Here is a 21,794-nt window from a genome sequence, read left to right on the forward strand (position 1 = left end):
ACCTTTTCTGCACACCTCTTATCAAAACTCATCGAATCTCCAGCAGTGTATACTGCTATACTGTAGTGTATACTGTATAGTGTATACTGCTGCACATGTGTATAATGCTGGCATGTACCCCGCACGTCCCTGATAGATTGTAAGTTCCACTGGGGCGGGGACTGATTCTCTGTAAAGCACTGCAGAATATGTGTGCGCTATATAAGAAACTGTAAATAAATAAATAATATTTCACCTATTTAAATAGTTTATTACAAGAACATTGAATTCATTGTTATAAAGCAGAAATCCCAGACCGTGTGAATAAATTTCTCAACTGCCCAATCAGGGTTTAAAGTAGTCCTAGATAGGTGGTGGAACTTGCACCTCCAACCAATTGGTGGATGATTGTGAAAAATGTGTAATATAAGATATACAACACCAAATTCTGTGTTACTGCTTATATTACTTCTATTTTCAAAGAAGTAGATCAGTGAAGCTCCTCTGAGAAGGGGCCTTGCCTCCCAGCACAAAGGAGTACCTAAGAAAAACATGCCACCTGTTCCTTAACTCTTTGGGTGTCAAGTGAATTTGTCCAAATAGGTGTGAAAATTGGAAAGCAAGCATTTTTATTCATTATAATGTCCTGTAATGTTTAACTTATATAGGAAACATTATCGTTTTTACACATTTTTTATTTTCATGTATATAACAAATAGGGGCAACGCTGGCATTTTTAGCAGATATTCTGAATATCTCTCACAGATATGTTGGCACTCAAACGGTTAAAATTCTGGCTTAATACAAGAAACACAGATTATGGAATCATGAAAGAAATGCAAAAAATTAACCCCTTCAGTTTCACTCCCGAGAATTTTCCAGGGCTTGCTCCAGTGCGTAGACTGGCAAACCTGGAAAATTCTCGGGAGTGGCACTGCCTGTGCTTCCTCTTGCCAGGCAGCGCCGATGAGCTGAGCCCTGAGATCAGCGCCGCACTCAGCTTTGGTGGATGCCCAGCTCATGCTGCCCGGCCCTTCCTCCCTCCCCCGGCTGTGTGTGACATGACCTTGTAACGTCACGCCACACGCAGCGGGTTGCCAGGGGCAGGGCCAGGCAGCAGCTGATAGACAGTTCTGCTGCACTGCCCAGACCTGGGGGGTGTAGTGGTGGAGGTTTTTTTTAAGGAGCGCTCCCCAGAAAAATTCACTCAGTGGGGAGCGCTCCCTCAAAATAAAACACCACTGAAGGGGTTAATATGACAGTGATAAATACAATTTGCACACATGAAGATTTTAAATGAATGGTCCAAGACGCTTTAGGAATTTTGATCAAATTAGATAATTGTTAGAATATTTTTAATGTGTTAACTATTTTTATTGAACAATTGGCACATGTACCATTAATGATAACATATAACATCAAGTCATGAGATCACCAATATCAATGAAATAATTTCAAACAAAAATAATACAGTAAGTGATTCCCATGATATGTACTGCAAGACCAAAAGCTGGTAGCAGAAGGGTATGAGATGGCATATGTGGTGGGCTATAAGAGACAGCTAATTAGAGTCTAGAAGGGCAATTAGTAATATCATTGGAGAACTACAAGCCAATGGAGAACTACAAGAATGACACAGTACTGGTTTTCACAAAGTTTACTGCTTTAGTGTTTTTTGACCTTTTTGTCAGCTGTTACCATGATATACTCAACTAAAATGTCAAGCATTTTATAAGTATTTAAGGCTTTTATTGACAATTACATTAAGTTATGCAAAGAGTCAATATTTGCACTGTTGACCATTTTTCAGTTTGCCCTGGCATGCTGTCAATCTAATTCTGGACCACATACTGACTGTTGTCCATCTATTTTTGCCTAATTAATGCTTGAAGTTGTCATAATTTGTTGGGTTTTGTTTGTCCAACAATCTCTCGAGTATTCACCACAAATTCTCAATTGTCACAACATGGGTTTATTACCCCTGTTGCTGGTTCACTTACTGACATTGTCACCTGCCAACTTACTCTCTAAGCACTGGGCATGCATCCACTGTCTTCCCCAAGGAACACAGGCTTTGTTGTTTCCAGTCTGTTAAACAATAGTTCACATGCCAGATCCAGATCACTGCTGTTCCAATTACCTGGCTGACTGATCTAGCCAATCACTAGCCTGTTTAAGCATTCTGTATCACCTGATATTGGCTTGTGTACTGCACGGTTCCCAGCTCAGCTCCACACCAGTGCAAACCTAACCCCTGGCTGCACAGAACTTCTGCTCCACTGGTTCCGTTTTAGCACCATAAGTTCCAATCTGGTCAGCCACAAGCCAACATCCATTCCGGTGTTCGGTCTGCATCCAGTCCTGCCTTCACCAGAGTGCTCCAGATCCTGGACTACAGTGAAAACCCAGTTCAAGCCTGGTTAATATCCTGCCAAGTTCTTCCACTCAAGCAACCCGGACTACAGCATAAAAGTAATAACTGTGTAAAATCAGTGTCAATTTATAACTGGAGTAAGGAAGGGGAAAGGGGTTTGGGGTAGGGGAGGGATATAGAGTGGATATAGAGATATTTATAGGAATTGTAAGTGGGTGATAGTTATGATCTGTGAAGACTGACTATTTTCCTGGTGGTAAGGAGCAGTAGGTCCCAGAGCACTCGAACTATGGGCCTTATTCTGATCGGTGCGGATTTCTCCGCATGCGGACGTCCCACCGATGTTTATCGTCTGCGCATGTGCAGAGGTCACTCTGCGCATGTGCAGGCGATTTCGCCGCACGTATTCTTTACACGCCGCACAGGGGGCGTAGAGGGGCGTGAGGGGCTACTAAGCCTCATTACCCTATGCATACGCCCCGCGTTTCATGGGCGTTCCCATGCAAACGCGGGGCGTATGCATGGTAATGAAGCCGTGACGCGTGTGTAGGGGGCGGGCATCTGACATCGCCGGATGTCAGCTGCCCGCCCCCATACATGATTTCACACGGACAAGTGTCCGTGTGGTCTTGGGTGGCGGGACCTAGTGGAGCGTGCGGCCCTGCATTCGATGTTCGGCGACCATCGAATGCAGGGGCTGCTCCCAAGACGGAGGAGGCGTATCCCCGTCCACTTTCATGCGGATCGCCACATATCCGCGTACGGACGGAGGTGGCGATCCGTATGGAAGGCGGGGATTCGCCTGCACGGTCGTGGCCGCATATTCTGATCGGGCCGCACCGATCAGAATAAGGGCCTATGTATGTCTTGTGGTGCCTCTGTGTGGGACAGTCAGTGGTGCACCCCAGAGTAAAAAAAAGCAATGGAATGTTGCCAAGAGAGGAGGAGAAAAAAAAGAAACTCTGGTTGTGGGCACCCTTTATCACTGGTCAAGAGTGTGAATACATTAAAATGTAGCTTTTATTATGTATACTCTAAAATAAGTATGTTGGTTCTTGTGCCTGACTATTGAAAATCGCAGCAAAAATATAATGGTTTGATATAGAGACAATCACTGGTTATTTGAAATGGTTATAGGTGATCCTCATTTCTCCCAAATTGATACCAATATATAGGTCTGAATCGATGGGTTGTTAAATCATAGGACCTTTTTTGTAAAACCAGTTGTGTCTCAGACACGGCAGGGATTGCTGCAGAGTGAATGGTGCAGCAGATTGTATGTAAACAGTGCGGGGGCACACACATGTAACCAATGATTGGATATATACCAAAATATAGCACAATACAGTTAGGTATAAGTAATGCCACTGGTCGGAACCAGTGGTTACCTGTGAAGCCCAACTGGCTTGTAACAAAAAGCCGAAGTGTGGTATGCCGCTGTGTGCAGGGAAGTGAGAGCCCGCCGCCTTCTGCTGGTGTCCCTGCCTGGAGTGTGCCGTCACGTGAGTGCACCACGTGATTTGGCAGAGTCCCTGACGTACGTTTCGCCATGCTTGATCACAGCGTGGTGAAATGTACGTCAGGGGACTCCGCCGAATCACGTGGTGCACTCACGTGACCGGCACACTCCAGGCAGGGACACCAGCAGAAGGCGGCGGGCTCTCACTTCCCTGCACATATGTCATATATACCACAGTCAAGAAAATGAGAGCATTTGGTGTAATGATAGAGCAACGCTGTCCTAGGTCCTAGGTCAATGGTTTGATTCTGAGGAGACAAAAAACAATCTACTATCAATTCTGAGGAGACAATAACAATGTCTTCTCTGGCTGGCAGTACCCCTGTGAGAGAAGCCTGAATGTTTGTTTACATTCGCAGCTCCTCCCATGGGGTTAGTCACGCCCACCAGCAAAAGTCCGCTCCTTATTGGCTGGTGGGTGGGACTAAACACCCCCACCCCCCGGCATGAAGGTTGAGCCACAAATGTAAACCAACATTCAGGCTTCTCTCATAGGGGTAGCCAGACAGAAAAGAGAGAGTTTGATCCTGGAGGCATCTGGTGTGTATGATTTCTCTCAACAGGTACTCATTGGGATTCTACATGGGAAGAGGACAGGCCTACGAGGGAATCCATAGGTAATGTTTGTGTGAATGCATGTAGTACGGAATAAAGCTATACTGTTCATGTGTGTGTGTGTGTGTGTGTGTGTGTGTGTGTGTTTTATTTCACTATTTGTAATGTTGTGGAACTACAAGACCCAGTGGGTCCTTTAATGGCCCACATGCTCGGACTTGTGGTTCTCCAAGTCCTAGCATTATACAATAGTTTCATCTATTTTTTACCATTTATCAGCCCAATGCCCAAGGGGCATCAGGAAAAGTCTTTGTTGGGGGTCCACCCTTCCCCAAAGGTCCCTGCCCTGGCTGACCTGCCATCGCGGTCATTGCTTTGGCTGGGGGAACTTTACCCCAGCTGTGGCATTACTCTGTTGGCTATTTGGGCCCAGTGATGGTTGTTGAAATATGGGGGACCCCTAGTCATTTTGTCACCTGTATTTTGGGAACCAGGACCAGCCCTTGAGCCTGGTGCTGGTTTTAGAAATCCTGGGGATCCCCTATGTTTTTGCTCCCCTGAATTTCTAAAACTAGGACTGGTTCTTTGAGCTAGTTATGCTCAGGGGGGGGGGGGGGAACCCCACAGCACTTTTATTTTTTACTTTTACACACGTTTTGGACAGAACCATGTACAGATTGCACTAATCTGTGCATGGTTCTGTCAAACACGTCTGCCAGAACCTGGTCTATTTGTGCTACATTTGAGAGTTATATACTTTTTAATGGGAAAACATCTGGATGCGAATTGAAGTGTGTTTAAAAATCGATAGTTCATATGCGATTTTCGTGGCAAAAAGTGTGATTTTTACTACAATCCACATCCTATGAAGTTGGCGATTTTGGAAAACATGCAAATTCGGCTGTTTTTTTTACTAAAAATCGAGATATCTCATCCCATTAAATGTTACCCTTCATTTTATGAATTAAATTATGCCAATAGCTGGAAACTGGCAGGAATAAAGAGAGTCAGGATGGAGGGAATATTCACTCTTTGAAGCCCCATTATATGGTGAAATGCATTAGGGTACTTATGTATTATCTGGGCTCCAATGTTAAATGCATCCCATTTTTTCATACCCCTACTATCCAACTACGCATGGAGTTGATTTTATATAGTGTGGCAAGCGCAGCGAGCCACCGTGCCCGAAGCGTGGCGAGCGCACGCGGTCTCATAAGAAAAACGGGAGCCCAGATATTACATAAGTACCTGCATTAGCGGTATCTGTGGACTACATTCGTCTGGCAACACCTCTGTGTACGAGATCCATGAATCAATTGGAACCGACATCAACAACAGACGTGGCGATAATTGCCTTACATAGACACGGAGGTTACCAAACAAACAGCTGAATTGCACAGCCACCATTGTAGCTATTTGTAGCTGCAACAACCACTCCGACAACTGCCTTCCCGGGATAGGTAACTTTGGGGGTTATTCTAGTTCACTCTTTCTGACAAATTCCTTCTTAGATGGACAAAACCATGTGCACTGCAGGTGGGGCAGATGTTACTTGTGCAGAGAGAGTTAGATTAGGGTGGGGTTTTAGTTCAAAGTGAGATCTATATTGAAGTGTAAAAAGCAGCCAGTATTTACCCTGCACAGAAACAAAATAACTCACCCAAATCTAATTCTCTGCACATGTTACATCTGCCCCCCTGCAGTGCACATGGTTTTGTCCATCGAAGAAGGATTTTGTCAGAAAGAGTGAACTAGAATAAGGCCCATTGTCTCCAGGTCAACCCGTACACTGCTACTGTATATGAAGTGTGGGTCTCTGCTGCACTAAAAAAACTGCACCTTTGTTATTAGGACTGAATAAGTTCTCATAGGCAGACTGCCGCATATTACTTACCTATATATGCTTTTCTGTTGGTCTGGACATTTTATATATCAATATTAATAATGAGAGCACCTATTGTTTTAATAGTAAGTAATTGAATAAAAATGTTTTATTGAACGTGTGATAATATAAGAAATGTGTAGAAATGTAATTGTTTTAAATGGTGATTTATTAGTCTGCAACTATCATTCCTGGACAACATATTTTTCTAGGCTCTAATATTCACAGGGACTTCTAAAGATGCAACAGCCACTGGGTCTCCTCTGGAGCAGTTGCTCAGTCTCCACTGGCAGCGGCTGGGCTCCTCGATAACACTGTTAGTGCTGGGTCTCCTGCTCCCACCTCTGCTGAAGGGGAACAATGTGCCACTGCCTGGATAGTTATATGTAAAAAAAAAAAAAAATCAAGAGGGTGCAGGGGATTGCCTTAGACCCCCCAAGCCTCTGGGTCCTATAATAGTTGCACCACCTGCACCCTCTATAGTTACGCCACTGGTATTAGTATATGTATGTTCATCTGTGAAATCTCTGGCTGTAAAGTCGCTTAGCTGGGAAGTATGATAGTGTAAACTATGAGGATAATATTAATATGAACATCGGAGATATACTGTACCAGAAATACTTCAGCTGATGTGACCCCATCTTCTCTCCCATCTGTATATTTAAGGTAACTGGTCTTTATCTCTTACTCCTGCAACATATACATGCCTATATGAAATCATTTAGGTAACTGGAAAATCAACTATACTTTTTAATAAGCAATTCCTACTACAGCCTTTACTAAAACAGGAAACCACTATGTATTAGTGGGGTGGATGTTGACACCTATGGAAAACCTTTTTTTGTGGGTGGAGTTTCAGAGGGAAGGGGCTACTAGCAATCAGGCCTGTTGCCATGTGTGCATTTCTTCAGTATATGATTGGCTGTAAAGACTCTGGTTGTGAAGTACAGTATGTTAGTGTAAAGTATGAGGATGATATTAATATGAACTTCGGAGATATACAGGAGAGCACAGAGGACAGCAAACTATCTTCCCTACCTCCATCAAAGGGTCTGCAATCAGCATTCTACAGTAAGCTACCTAATTAACTACCACCAACACCTGCAGACTGCAAAGCGTTGACACTGAACTCCCTGTCTGATTAACTAAAAGCCCTAATGCTCTCACACACTTGCCCCCCTGATACAATATCTGCATCCACGTTGCACAATTTCAGCCTTCCATTCCTTCCATAATTTAACAATATTTGCTTCTAGTACACCCCGTTCTTATTGATCATTATACACTACAACAACACTACTGTACTGAAAATCAGGCTCCTCTACCTAAATATGTAAAAGTAGAAAAATGGCCTCATTTTGTAAGGAAAATACAATTGTATAGTTCTAAGCTATGGCTAGCTATCTCCTTTTGATGAGTGGCTTATTATTATGTGGAAGCCTGGGGCTGTGGTTCCATCTGCCCCATTGTCAACCTAGATCACTAGGGATTCCACCTGTTTATCAAAGCATACCCTCCTGCATAGCCTAGTACTGAGGCTATTCCATGTCCTGGCCATCCGTGCCATGCTCACTTCTTGAATTCAGGCCTCCTTGCCTGCTCCTTATGTTGCCTGACTCCCCCTCTCACTAGACAAGGGCTGGGCAATTGCGGCCCTCCAGATGTTGATGAACTACACATCCCAGGATGCTTTGCATTTGTTTTGCTATGTGGCCATGCTGAAACTGATGCAAGGCATGCTAGTATGTGTAGTACATCAACATCTGGAGGACCACAATTGCCCAGCCCTGCACTAGACTGTAAGCTCCTTGGAGCAGGGCCCTCTTCTCTCCTGTTTTAACAGCCTTCTTCTTGCAATTTAATTACAGCTCTTTCACCTACCATCTGTGTTCATTCATCTCTATCAATGATGTCTTGTCATATTAGCATGCGGACAACTCCCTGCTCCCTCATCTTAGCTGTATTGCGTATTAAGAACTGTGCTGCTAATTGTTACTCATTCTCTGCCTTAGTTCTTCAGTTACTGTTATGTTTAGTCTTGTGTACACTGCATTGTTCTAAAGTGTTATATGTATACCCTTTGTGGCACCTTATAAATAAAATGTAATATTAATAATAGAAGGATTGGTACTGTACTAGTAGTAATGGCACTGTGGTGGTGGTGGTGGTACTAGTAGTAGTAGAAGTCATTTCAGTCATTTCAGTGACAGTAGTTGCAGCAGTAATAGTAGCAGTATTAGTAGCAGTAGTAGGTACAATGTACGGTACTCTTTACCTAGAACGGCGCCCGTCGCGGGCATCGCGGGTACATTTATGGCTACCCGCGACGCGACCGACGCGATGCCCGCGATTTTCCCATTGAAAACCATGTTAAACCTGAAAAATCGCGTCGGTCGCGGCCGGCCATAAATGTACCCGCGATGCCCGCGACGCGATGCCCGCGATTTCCCATAGGGAACAATGTTAAAAGGCAGATTGACCGCGATTTTACCGTTAAATGCCTCAATGACCGCGATTTTGACATAGGAAACAATGTTAAATGGGCCACAGAGCCCAAATAGTCCCCCTGAAGTCTTAAGTGGCCCCCAAAATTTTTAACGCCACCCCACGATCAACGTGAACCCGAAGCGTGGCGAGCGCAGCGAGCCCCGCGAGGGGCGGCGGTACGCGTCCTACGACCTTTTCATGCCCTACTATCCACGTCGGCGTGGAGTTGAGAATAGAATAGTGTGGCGAGCGCAGCGAGCCACCGAGCCCGAAGCGTGGCGAGCGCAGCGAGCCCCGCGAGGGGACGCGGATACCTTCACAGGTAAACGCGTCCCCTCGCGGGCTTCACAGGTGTCCGTGGCGACGCGGACACCTGTGAAGCCCGCGAAGGGACGCGTTTACCTGTGAAGGTATCCGCGTCCCCTCGCGGGGCTCGCTGCGCTCGCCACGCTTCGGGCTCGGTGGCTCGCTGCGCTCGCCACACTATTCTATTCTCAACTCCACGCCGACGTGGATAGTAGGGCATGAAAAGGTCGTAGGACGCGTACCGCCGCCCCTCGCGGGCTCGCTGCGCTCGCCACGCTTCGGGTTCACGTTGATCGTGGGGTGGCGTTAAAAATTGTGGGGGCCATTTAACAATTCAGGGGGACTATTAGGGCTCTGTGGCCCATTTAACATTGTTTCCTATGTAAAAATCGCGGGCATTGAGGCATTTAACGCTAAAATCGCGGTCAATCTGCCTTTTTAACATTGTTCCCTATGGGAAAATCGCGGTAATCGCGGGTACCCGATTTTGATGTACCCGCGATTTACCCGCGATTACCGCGATTGCCGCGATTTTACCCGCGATCCCGCGATTTCAATCGTGGGCGCCGTTCTAGGTAAAGAGTACCCAATGTACAGTATGTGGCATGTAGAACAATACATTATAATTACATTTTAGCATACCATTTTAGTATTTTATATTAATTTAAAATGCTTAAAATATTTTTTTATGAGGCTCCAGTACTGTAAAACATCAGTTAGAATGTGCTAAATGTACCATAAATGTATCATATTTTCATTTCAAATTACAGAATTCACAGAATGCCATGATAGACTTTAACATTGTGCAATGTGCTAAAAGTTAACTTATACTCTACAGCTTTATCTTACAATGATCAGGATATGTTCTTAAGGTGGTATCTCCTGTAAATTAAAGCTCAGAAGACAGGGTTTGTATCTGTCTCTGTAGAGGTGACCTCAATTTTCTGTCAAAGAAAGAACCTTCACTAACATTCCTTCAATCAAGATAAACAGAGATACAGCACCATTGCCTGTCTTCATTCCCAAAATTGAGTTACCATAAGTGGATTTTTAATATCTTTAGATAAGTCAAGAAGCACAAGAGATATAAAGTAATCATTCAGAATTGGTTACTGTGGAAATGTCTTGAGTTAAATAACAACTAAGTCTAAAATAAAACATACTGTACATACAATGTTCTGTCTAAGCTATCCTTTGGCACAAAGGGAAAAGTGTAGAATGGGGCAATGTTATTCAGTCAGTCAGCAATGTTAGTAAAGAAGTAGGATAGTCTTGGAAGGTTATGAAGGTTTGTTCAAAAATGTTATAGGTTTGTCTGGTAAAATATGTTTTCATGAAGAATTGCACTAGAGTATATTGAAAACATATGAGGCTGAAAAAAGCCTTGTAACCAGAAATGTAAGAAAGTATTTTGCAAATACTTTAAAGGTTAATCAAAGCGTTTTCTATTGGATTTGTATTTGCAACCCATGAAGAGACTGGAAGAATGAAAACTGCATTAAAGGTAGAGTTTATTGTCTTATTGTCAACAGAAATAGATACATCCAACAGCAAAATGAGTAAATACAGAAGGTGTAAGGCCGAGCTTTGTAGCATTTAAACTGACAGATAATGGATCCAGAGAAATAGACATATCTGGAGCAGCTTGATAGGTTGGGTTAGCGTCATGGTATGACAGACTCCAAAGTTGTTTTATCATCATGTATAATTAGTACATACTATAGTGTGCCTATAGCATAGATCAAATCATTGACAACTTTAGTAGATACAGTCTTTGTTAACTGAGAATGAATTTCTAATTGATAGTAGACAAGTCTCTCAAGAAGAGTCAAGGGATGTGGTAGTAATGTTGATCAGACATTTTTTTTTCCTAGGACAGGAATAAATATATCTCTACTGTACATTTGCTTTCAACTCCCTTCCTCTACAACTTCCTGTTGGTGTTCTGGTTTTATCCCACTTTTCACTTTAGAAGCTTTAGTAAATTTCCCCATTGTCATACCTCACTCCAAGGTCCTTCTACCTGCACCACTCTACCACTGTATGTATGTCCTGTTTTACTCTACTCTCTCATTTCCCCGCCATATTTAATTCTTCTCTTTATCTTGTCACTTTTATATCCACAATATTTCTAACATCTAGCCCTTCTCATCCTGGAAGCTAATACAACTAGCATCCCCCATATTGATTAGTGTATATTAGAACCCTTTACAATTCATCCTGAGCTCTGGAGCCTACCACATGTTTCTGCATTGGTGGTCTACCTCAGCTGCTTCTCTGCCGATTGCTGAAATCATCTCACTCAATTACAAATCCTTGAATCCTTTGCCAACTTCACATGCAAACTCATCCCTATATCCATTCACTGTCACCCACTCTGCTTTTCCAATTACCATTACCTCTGCTCCTATCTGATCACCTACTCCAACTCGGGCACAATCAAAACCTCACCTAATCTCTCAGCCTAAAAACATACTCCCAGCCATAAAATCCTGTTTTCCTCCCCCCTCAACTATTCAGAGTTTATAAACAATAATAATAATACCATATGCTTTCACACTACTGCAAAACTACTATGAAGATAAAATGACAGGTAGATATAGATGCTGGAATGAACGGAGGAAACAGAAAATAACTGAATTATGTAGGCATAAGGTCAAGTGGGCAAGTACTAGATTTTGGAGGAGAAGTTCAAATTAAGAGAAAATTAGCATATTTTAATTTATATTCCATATTTACTGGTTATATTAATATATAAATATGTATAACTTAAAATGCTTAATTGGTAGTCTAGTTGGGTTAGGGGTAGCCTTTATGTAAAATACTGCTGCACGTTTGCTCTGGAGTCTTTTTAAACAAGTCTAGAATGGTGCTGCAGGAATACAGCATTTGTGAAGCTCAGGTGTACTGAGGTACAGCAAAGGACAAACATGAGGTACAATACTTCCTATACAGTATTTTTCTTACAGGGTTAGTACAACAGCCATCTACAGTACAATATGTTTTTGCCATAGCTCAGCAGCATTGCAAGCTGAACCATGCTGTAGCTAACTTTGGAATATGGTGGTGGAGTTATACAGAACCTTGTTCATATCTTGAAATAACTTGTCATAATAGTGTACTGCAACCTATGTCATGCAATACTACACTACTGTATCTTGTATTACTTTTGTAGATATAATTTGAAATGGATATAGAAAACACCAAAAGTGTTTGTTTAGAAACTGTCTAGGATATTGATACACAAAAAGTACTTGCATGCAAAGTTAAGACCCTACAGGCACCTTGCAGGGTTTGTATGATGCTGCCTCTGCATATATCTTATTTGTGTTTATATCTTCCTTCTCCACAGATTTCGGAAGTGTTTACTGTACGTCTAACAATGAACTTCCGAACATGTTTTATGACAGCTCCAATACTTTCACTACTTTTAATTTGTTAATGTCTATTTCAGGTACAGTATGATAGTAACTTTACCTCCCAATATTTTAATATTAGCCAGCGGGACTCTTATGCGTGGTGATAGTCATGCACTCCCAAAAGGGAGTGGGACCTCCAGGAAAGGGGTTGTGGCTTTGCTGTGATGTTTTTGTCATGGTGGGGGCATGGCCAGCACTTACCACTAGAGGCCAATCAACGGACCAAATTGCTCCTTAATGTACTAAAACATGTCATAACAGAAAGTGAAAGCAATTTTTTCAGGGACACTGCTCTGTTTCGGACTTGCTGGATAAGGAGAGAGGGAACTGTGAAGACAGAGACTGGAGGTAGAAAAAGATAGGGACTAGCGGTGGGGTGGACAGCTCAAAGTGAAAGTGCATTGCAGAAACCATCAGTTTAATTGGCTTTAAACTAATTGATGTTTAATTATATTAAGTACGTTTTAACTCTGTTCCCATTCTACATACTCCCCTTCTGTAACCATCCGCTGCTGAATTATTATTTTCCATTGGTAAAAGCCATGCTCTATCGCAGCTCATTAGCTGTCAGCTGTCTCAAAAGCTCTGTCCTTTTTTTCTGTACCTCAGTGACTAAATCAAAAAGGTTTCACTTGAGTACAAATTTGACTTTAGTGAAAAAGAAAGATGTCACACAGTGCTAGTTCTGGCTAGTATGATGGGTATTTTACTGAAACTCATTGGCGTAAGTTCATCCCAGTTGCCCCCCCCCTAACCTTATACAGTGCTGTCAGCGGGTGGGTTGGTTGTGCAATAGTGTTTGGCATATGTGACATGTATAAATGCATTAATAATGTGTGACATATGTGTAACTGGCATTATGATTGTCATGTGTATAAGGGCATTAATAATGTGCAACATATGTGTAAGGGAAATTTTGTGTGTCATAATGTGAATAAAGGTTGGACTCAATGTGTAAGGGGCATTATGTTTATAAGGACATTAATAATGTGTGTCGTGTAAGGGGCATTACTGTGTGGTATTATCAGGGGTGCCGAGAGAAAGGGGTAGGGGGTACAAATTACTCAGGCCAAAGTCTGATGGAAGGGCCCAGTGGGGGCCCCGGGTCCCCTCCCCTTAAGTGACAGTAGCAGCTGCAGCTCTTCTCCTCTGCCCAGCACACTCTGCTTTGTGCTGGGTTGCAGTTATTCTGGTTCATTCTTTCTGACAAAATCCTTCTTAGATGGACAAACCCATGTGCACTGCAGGGGGGCAGATGTAAAATGGGCAGAGAGAATTAGATTTGGGTGAGTTATTTTATTACTGTGCTGGGTAAATACTGACTGCTTTATTTTTACACTGCAATATAGATCTCACTTTGAAGTAAACCCCACCCAAATCTAATTATCTCTGCACATGTTACATCTGCCCCACCTGCAGTGCACATGGTTTTGTCCATTTGAGAAAGAATTTGTCAGAAAGAGTGAACCAAAATAACCCCCTATGTGTGTGTGTGCACATGTGGTAGGGAATACAGATTGTAAGTTCCACTGGGGCAGGGTCCTGGTGTGAATGTTAACATTTTCTTTGTAAAGCTCTGTGGGATATGTGGGTGGTATATAAATAATTGATGATGATGATAATAATAATAATAAATCTTGATTAATGATTGCTCTAGCCTCAGGGCCATTCAACAGGAAATCATGCATTTAGTGACTTATACCTCTATGATGTGTACTTACCTGGATGAACCATTGTAGATATGAACTAAATAGGGCACACATGAACCATGTCACACTACTGAATTTAACATGACATAATTGGCAAGCAATCCCTTGCTGAGTTTAACTTTCTAAGAGTCAGTACTAGCACTGAATGAACTATAAAACCATAAAAAAAACCCTTGTAAAATGATCTGAGCTTTTTCCCTGAGGGAATAATCAGTCAACCAATTAGCTAAAACTTCCCCTTGAAAGATGACAGCATTTTATTAAACACCTCCTCTGGGCTCACCTCGTCCAGTAACTGCCTGACTACAAGACTGTAGTCTATTTGTCCACATCTGCATTAGCAAAAGTTGATATGTATACTATATACTTAAAGGAGTTGCATGTTCTTAAGAATATAAGGAAATGTCCCAGTCTGGATTCTACACCGCATGCAGAGAGAAGAAACCTCTCTGACAGCTTTTACATAGAATGTAATTATGTTATGCTTCTTCACATTGGTCACCCGGTGGCTTGGTGACATCTAATGCCTTCTTGGCTTACGCTGTAGTGGCAAACTACTCTTTTTTTCCTGCTATGATGCAGTATTAGCACAATTTACCATATCACTGCCCTATTCAACTCATACAGTATGTTCCTAGACCTGCCAGTGGACCCAGAGGGATCACTGCTGCTACTACAAAATTGACACATTATCACCTGCTCCAGACTTCGAAGCCCTTTTCTTGATATAAGATGCTGTCTCAAATAAAAAGTAAATATTATTCTCCCATTGCAGCAGAAGAAATTGTAGTGACTGGCTATCACTAGGGAAAGGATTGAAAGAAAGCGAAGAAACATTGAATTAGAGGAGAACAAATTATTAAAATTAAAGAAATAAAAAAAGGTATAAAAAACAGAAGCAGTAAATGAATAAACAAAGGTGTAAAACTGTGTATAAAAACAAGGATATGGATGTAGACAATATTAGTTGGGGAAAGCTGATATTCAGAAAAAGGGCTGGTTAAAACAAAATGATTGGAAATTCTAAATCTGTACCCATAATTTCATAATTGGCTACAAACAACCCTAAACCTACAGTATAGAATAACAGATTCATTACTGGACATACAGATTATTTCTATCTCCGGAATTTGCCGCTGGGTCCAAGCTACCTGGAGGATATCTCCTAAACTTGAGTTTATACCCATGTTCTGACATTGGGAGCATTTTTACCTATGTTATGTCATCATATGCCACACAATGCTCTTAAAGACCATCATTCTTCATCCCTGATTTTGAGAAAAACTCTCTCTTTCATGTTATCTGAATAGATCCCATCACCCCTGTTAAAGTCCGCTCTGGACTAAACGTGTAGGGTATCTCGTTTATGAATTGAAGTTATTCAGGTGTTGGATCAGAAATTGAATTCTCTTGAAAAATGTACTATTTTACTTACCTGTTGCAGTTGCTGAATACGTTTTTTTTTTTATTCCACTAAATTTTATTTATGATTTCATTAATGTTCACTTTGGTCATGTGGTTAATATATAGAGTGCACTTCTATACCTGTATCTCTTCTATCTATCTGTTTGATCCTCAATTAACAGCGAGGTTCAATAGAAGTGCTGCCATTTTTAGCGCAACACAAAGGGCAACATTCTTTGTGTGATATAGATATATATATATATATATATATTTTAAAAGTTTTTGAGTTATCATTCATATTCTCTGACAGATGGCCAGAAAATTACAAATTCTGATAGGGTATGTAAACTTATGAGTACAACTGTGTGTGTATATATATATATATACTGTATATATATATATATATATATATATATATATATATATACAGTCCACAATGACCGGCACTCCCTATACGTCCATCCAATGGTTTCTTACCCGGTGCCTTCCTGTTAGGAGCTGGTCCTTAAATACAAGTTGTAGGCAAGAAGGTGGCACTCCCGGATTTTTAGTAAGTGAAAAAAGCAATTTTATTGCAGTACAGGTCCTCCGACATGTTTCGGGCACAATCCGCCCATCCTCAGGGATCAAAGTACATACATCAAGTGACCATTTAAATACACAAAGAAAACCCACCCCCAACAATCATTAGTGGCATATCATACTCACCTGTGTTCACCGGAGTCTGGCTCCCTGCCTGGCTTCACGCGCTTCTCAGCGCCGTGGGTGACGCTAGGCTCAGCGCTTCCACAACGTCTGCGCCCCGCCGTGACGTCATTCCGCTTCACCGCTGTTTGCGTGTCAGACGCCGGCATCCAAGCCTCGCTCTGGCTCCCACAGGTTTCTATGGGAAAAGTAAATATAACACAACATTATGTATATAAAGTGCATCATGCTTTAAACCAGCTGATACAGTACAAAGTACCTATCCGCTCATTAAGACAGTAAAACGTTACTGACAAGTGTAATAAAAATTGTGAAAAAAAACAACAACATACATACTCTGGACCCCACTGAGACCTCCGTTCTCTCTAAAGGACTTTCATTTGTCCCCAGCCATCCACCTAATAAATTCCAGTGGAAATTAGACTGCTTCAAATTTGGTCGCTCCCTCCGCCTGAGAGAATTCTTTGACAACAGAACATCAACCCACATCGCAGATACGGACATTCCAGCACAAGTCAAAAGATTACAAAAAAAATCTACGTTCGACCCCCAGACAACAAACCCCTCAATAAAAGCATTTACGTGTATGATGGAGTCAGCTGGCAACTCGCAAACCATCGATTCAAGGAAACAACAGAATCTCACGAAACCAGAAATAGAGGCCCTAACCAGACTACAAAAACGCACAGATATCATTATCCGCAAAGCGGACAAAGGGGGAGCGGTGGTCGTATTAGAACTATCAGATTATATGTTGGAGTGTAACCGTCAGCTGATGGACGTATCGACCTATGAAACTCTATCCACAGACCCCACTAAAATTTACAAAACAGAATTGGATAATTTGTTGTCAAGAGCGGTACTGGACAAAGACATTTCGGGTGAGTTGGGTGCAGTTTTGCGCACGGAATACCCCCTCACACCTTTATTCTACACCTTACCCAAGGTGCACAAGAGCTTGGAGAGGCCCCCGGGTAGACCCATAGTGTCTGCACGGGGGTCTCTCTACCAGCCTGTGTCAACCTACCTGGATGCCTTACTGAACCCCTGCATACAGGGCACTAAATCCTACTTAAAGGACACTAACGCACTTTTGGACTCACTTAATGCATTGGGCACTCTGCCCCCTGATGTTATCATGTGTTCGGAAGATGTGGTGGGGCTGTACACATGTATCCCGCATGAGGAGGGCAAGCGGGCAGTAGGCAGCCTCATTGAGTCCAGCTCAGCATATAAAGGTCCACCTGTGAAATTATTCTTAGAAATGTTGTCTCTGGTTTTAACAAGAAATTATTTCTATTTTGATGGAAGGATGTTTCGCCAACGACTGGGCGTGGCCATGGGGTCAAATGTGGCCCCGTCGTATGCGAACGCCTATATGAACACCGTTGATAATGATCTCTTTAACCAGGGGCCACAGGCCAACAAAGTATTGCTGTATTTACGGTTTATCGATGATTTGTTAATATTTAGGACAGGCAGTGAGTTAGAACTGAAAAACATCTTTGATACACACAACAGCTCAAATAGTCCTGTAAAATTTACATACCTAATGAGTAAACAGGAAATTAACTTTTTGGACGTCACCATTAGCCTAAACCATAATAGAGTTGACACATCCATCTTTGTAAAAAGCACCGATAGGAATACGGTGCTACACTATGATAACTGCCACCCTATGGCACTGCGACAGGGGTTACCCTATTCGCAGATGCTGAGGGTGAGGAGGATCACCAGCAGCGAAGAAAAAGCAAACATCGATTTAATTAACATGCAATCCAAATTTGTACAGCGTGGCTACAAACAGAGAGACCTGAGTAAAATCCGTGACAGAGTAATGTCCACTAGTAGGGAAGATGTCCTTAAACCCACTAGTAAAAACAAAGATGTAGCAGAGAAGATCCCTTGGGTTACCCAATATGCTAATGGAAGTCTAGAGATGACCAAACAGGTCAAAAAATTATGGCCCATTGTCTCTACAGACAAAGACCTTGCGGGCCTAAAAGACAAAAGAATCATGCCAGCATATAAGAGGGGGAGCAATTTGGAAGACTTGATTGTCAAAGTGGATGTCACAGAAATGAACAAGAAGGCAGCACCCCAACACTTTTTAAGCAGACCAGCTGGGTGCTACAGGTGCGCCGGATGCACCACTTGTAGCTCTATGTTGGTGGGTAACACCGTAGCTCACCCTCACACAGGGCGCAAGATCAAAATTAGACACCCGGTAACATGCACCACTCGTTATGTGGTTTACGTTCTGTCTTGTCCATGTGGACTTTTCTACGTGGGCAAGACGGAATGCCAGTTCAAAGAACGGATGGCGAACCACCGTTCGACCATCCGTCACGCACTGACATCAGGGGACAGTGATCAGCCAGTGGCTCGACACTGTGTAACAAAAGGACACAGCATAGCCAGCATACGGTCAAAAATCATAGACCATATCCCCATTCCTAGAAGGGGAGGTAATAGAGTTAGGATGCTCTTGCAGGCAGAAGCAAGATGGATTTTCCTTCTTGACACTATCTCGCCCAGAGGCTTAAATGAACAAACGGGATTACATCATTTTTTGTAGATGAACTATTCCGGTAGTGGGATGGACACCTACTTATAACAGATAATCAGCACTAGCCTAGTAACAAATAATAATAATAAAAAAAAAAACATGGTTAAAATTAACTTGAAACTTACTTAGACTAGAAGAAGTGGTTTATATGCATTTTTTTAACGTTTATTACATGTATTCATTATTCACAATGCACAACTTTGTTTATGTATGTTGTTGTTTTTTTTTCACAATTTTTATTACACTTGTCAGTAACGTTTTACTGTCTTAATGAGCAGATAGGTACTTTGTACTGTATCAGCTGGTTTTAAGCACGATGTACTTTATATACATAATGTTGTGTTATATTTACTTTTCCCATAGAAACCTGTGGGAGCCAGAGCGAGGCTTGGATGCCGGCATCTGACACACAAACAGCGGTGAAGCGGGATGACGTCACGGCGGGGCGCCGACGTTGTGGAAGCTCTGAGCCTAGCGTCACCCACGGCGCTGAGAAGCGTGTGAAGCCAGGCAGGGAGCCAGACTCCGGTGAACACAGGTGAGTATGATATGCCACTAATGATTGTTGGGGGTGGGTTTTCTTTGTGTATTTAAATGGTCACTTGATGTATGTACTTTGATCCCTGAGGACGGGCGGATTGTGCCCAAAACATGTCGGAGGACCTGTACTGCAATAAAATTGGGTACTTGTGTATTTTGGCGGCGCCCATCGCATACCATTACGCATGCGATGGTATGCGATGCGACGCGATTTCGTTGGTTAGTCTACGATGGCATACAATTTTCAAATTGTATGCCATTGTACATGGCATACAATGCCATACGATGCGATGCAATACGATTAAACATTGTATAAGCACCCTAATGGGTGCTTATACAATGTTAAGCACCCTAATGGGTGCTTACAATGTTAAATGCATCCCCACGCCACCCCCCCACAATAAACGTGAACCCGAAGCGTGGCGAGCGCAGCGAGCCCGCGAGGGGCGGCGGTACGGGTCCTACGACCTTTTCATACCCCCACTATCCACGTCGGCGTGGAGTTGAGAATAGATTAGTGTGGCGAGTGCAGCGAGCCACCGAGACCGAAGCGTGGCGAGCGCAGCGAGGGGACGCGGATACCATCACAGGATAGTGGGGGTATGAAAAGGTCATAGGACGCGTACCGCCGCCCCTCGCGGGCTCGCTGCGCTCGCCACGCTTCGGGTTCACGTTTATAGTGGGGGGGTGGCGTGGGGGTGCATTTAACATTGTAAGCACCCATTCGGGTGCTCAAAAGCACCCTTTAGGGTGCTTATACGATTTTTCATCGTATAGGGGGTCAAAATCGCGTCGCATCGCATGCCATCGGGTACATGGCATGCGTTGCGATACGATACGTTCATCGTACGATGCTGAAATCGGGCGCCGCCAAAATACACAAGTACCTAAAATTGCTTTTTTCACTTACTAAAAATCCGGGAGTGCGACCTTCTTGCCTACAACTTGTATATATATATATATATATATATATATATACCTGTACATGTACCTGCCTATATGTCCTGATGACGGGGGTCCGCCCCCGAAACGTTGAAAGGCTTCTTTATGGAATAAATCTGGTCCGGTCTTTTTGCAACTTTCATGTGAGTCCCTGAGTGCCTGTGTTTTCTTCCACAAATATACATTGTTGGCTGTGATTTCATACAGCCATTCTACAAGTGGCACCAGGGCAGGCTTCCATTACAAGCAACAGAAATAAGTCCCGAGTGAGGGTTCTTCTCTCATATACACATATATACATATATATATATATATATATATATATATATATATATATATATATATATACACAGTTATACTCATAAGTTTACATACCCTAGCAGAATTTGTGATTTTCTGGCCATTTGTCAGAGAATATAAATGATAACTCAAAAACTGTGTAACATGGAGGTGGATAGCTGATTTTTGGGGATGTGTGAGCTACAAAGGCACTGGAAACTTGGTCAAAATTGATGGCAAGATGAAGGCAGCATGTTATCAGAAAATACTGGAGGAAAATTTGCACTCATCAGCAGGAAGCTGTGCATGGGAAGTACTATCATTGACTACAGCAGAATAAAGTGAAGGTTCAGGAGTGGCCATCTCAGTATCCTGACCTCAATATCATTGAGCCACTCTGGGGAGATCTCAAACGTGCAGTTCATGCAAGACAGCCCTAGAATTTAGAGGAGCTGGAGGCTTTTTGCCAAGAAGAATGTGCAGCTTTACCATCTGAAGAAATAAAGAGCCTCATCCACAACTACCACAAAATACTTCAACCTGTCATTGATGTTAAAGGGGGCAATACACGGTATTAAGAACTGGGGTGTGTAAACTTTTGATCAGGGTCATTTTGGTAGTTTCTGTTGTCATTAAGATTTAAAAAGATTGGACATATTGCTCCTGTGTGCACCCCCCCCCCCCCCACACACACACACACACACACAGTGAAGAACCTCGATCCCATAGTCCTGTGGGTGTAACAGCTGCAGAGTGGGACAAAATGTCACCTAGTTCAATGCTCCCCGTACACATTTTTAAGAAAGGACATTGCCATGTTTTCCCCATCTTGGCCACATCTCTCTCAGTACTGGGGCTCCATTCGCCATCTCTACAACCCTGTATCCAAGCTCAGTAGCATTCAGTGTCGGACTGGGGCATGAAGGGCCCACCAGGGAAATCACTCACAGGGGCCCACCAAGGGGCGTGTTGCGCGCCGCAGGCGCGCCCGTTTTTGGGGGCGTGGCCTAGTAATATGGGGGTGTGGCCTATGTCAATGAGACCACACCCCCATTTTTGACGCTGTGGGGCATGGCTAGTGGCTCTGAGCTGCTGGCTATGTCCCCGGCAAGGACAGAGAGAGTG

Source organism: Crinia signifera, chromosome 1, assembly GCF_055691185.1.
Source record: "Crinia signifera chromosome 1, ASM5569118v1, whole genome shotgun sequence".
NCBI classification, from domain to species: Eukaryota; Metazoa; Chordata; class Amphibia; order Anura; family Myobatrachidae; genus Crinia; species Crinia signifera.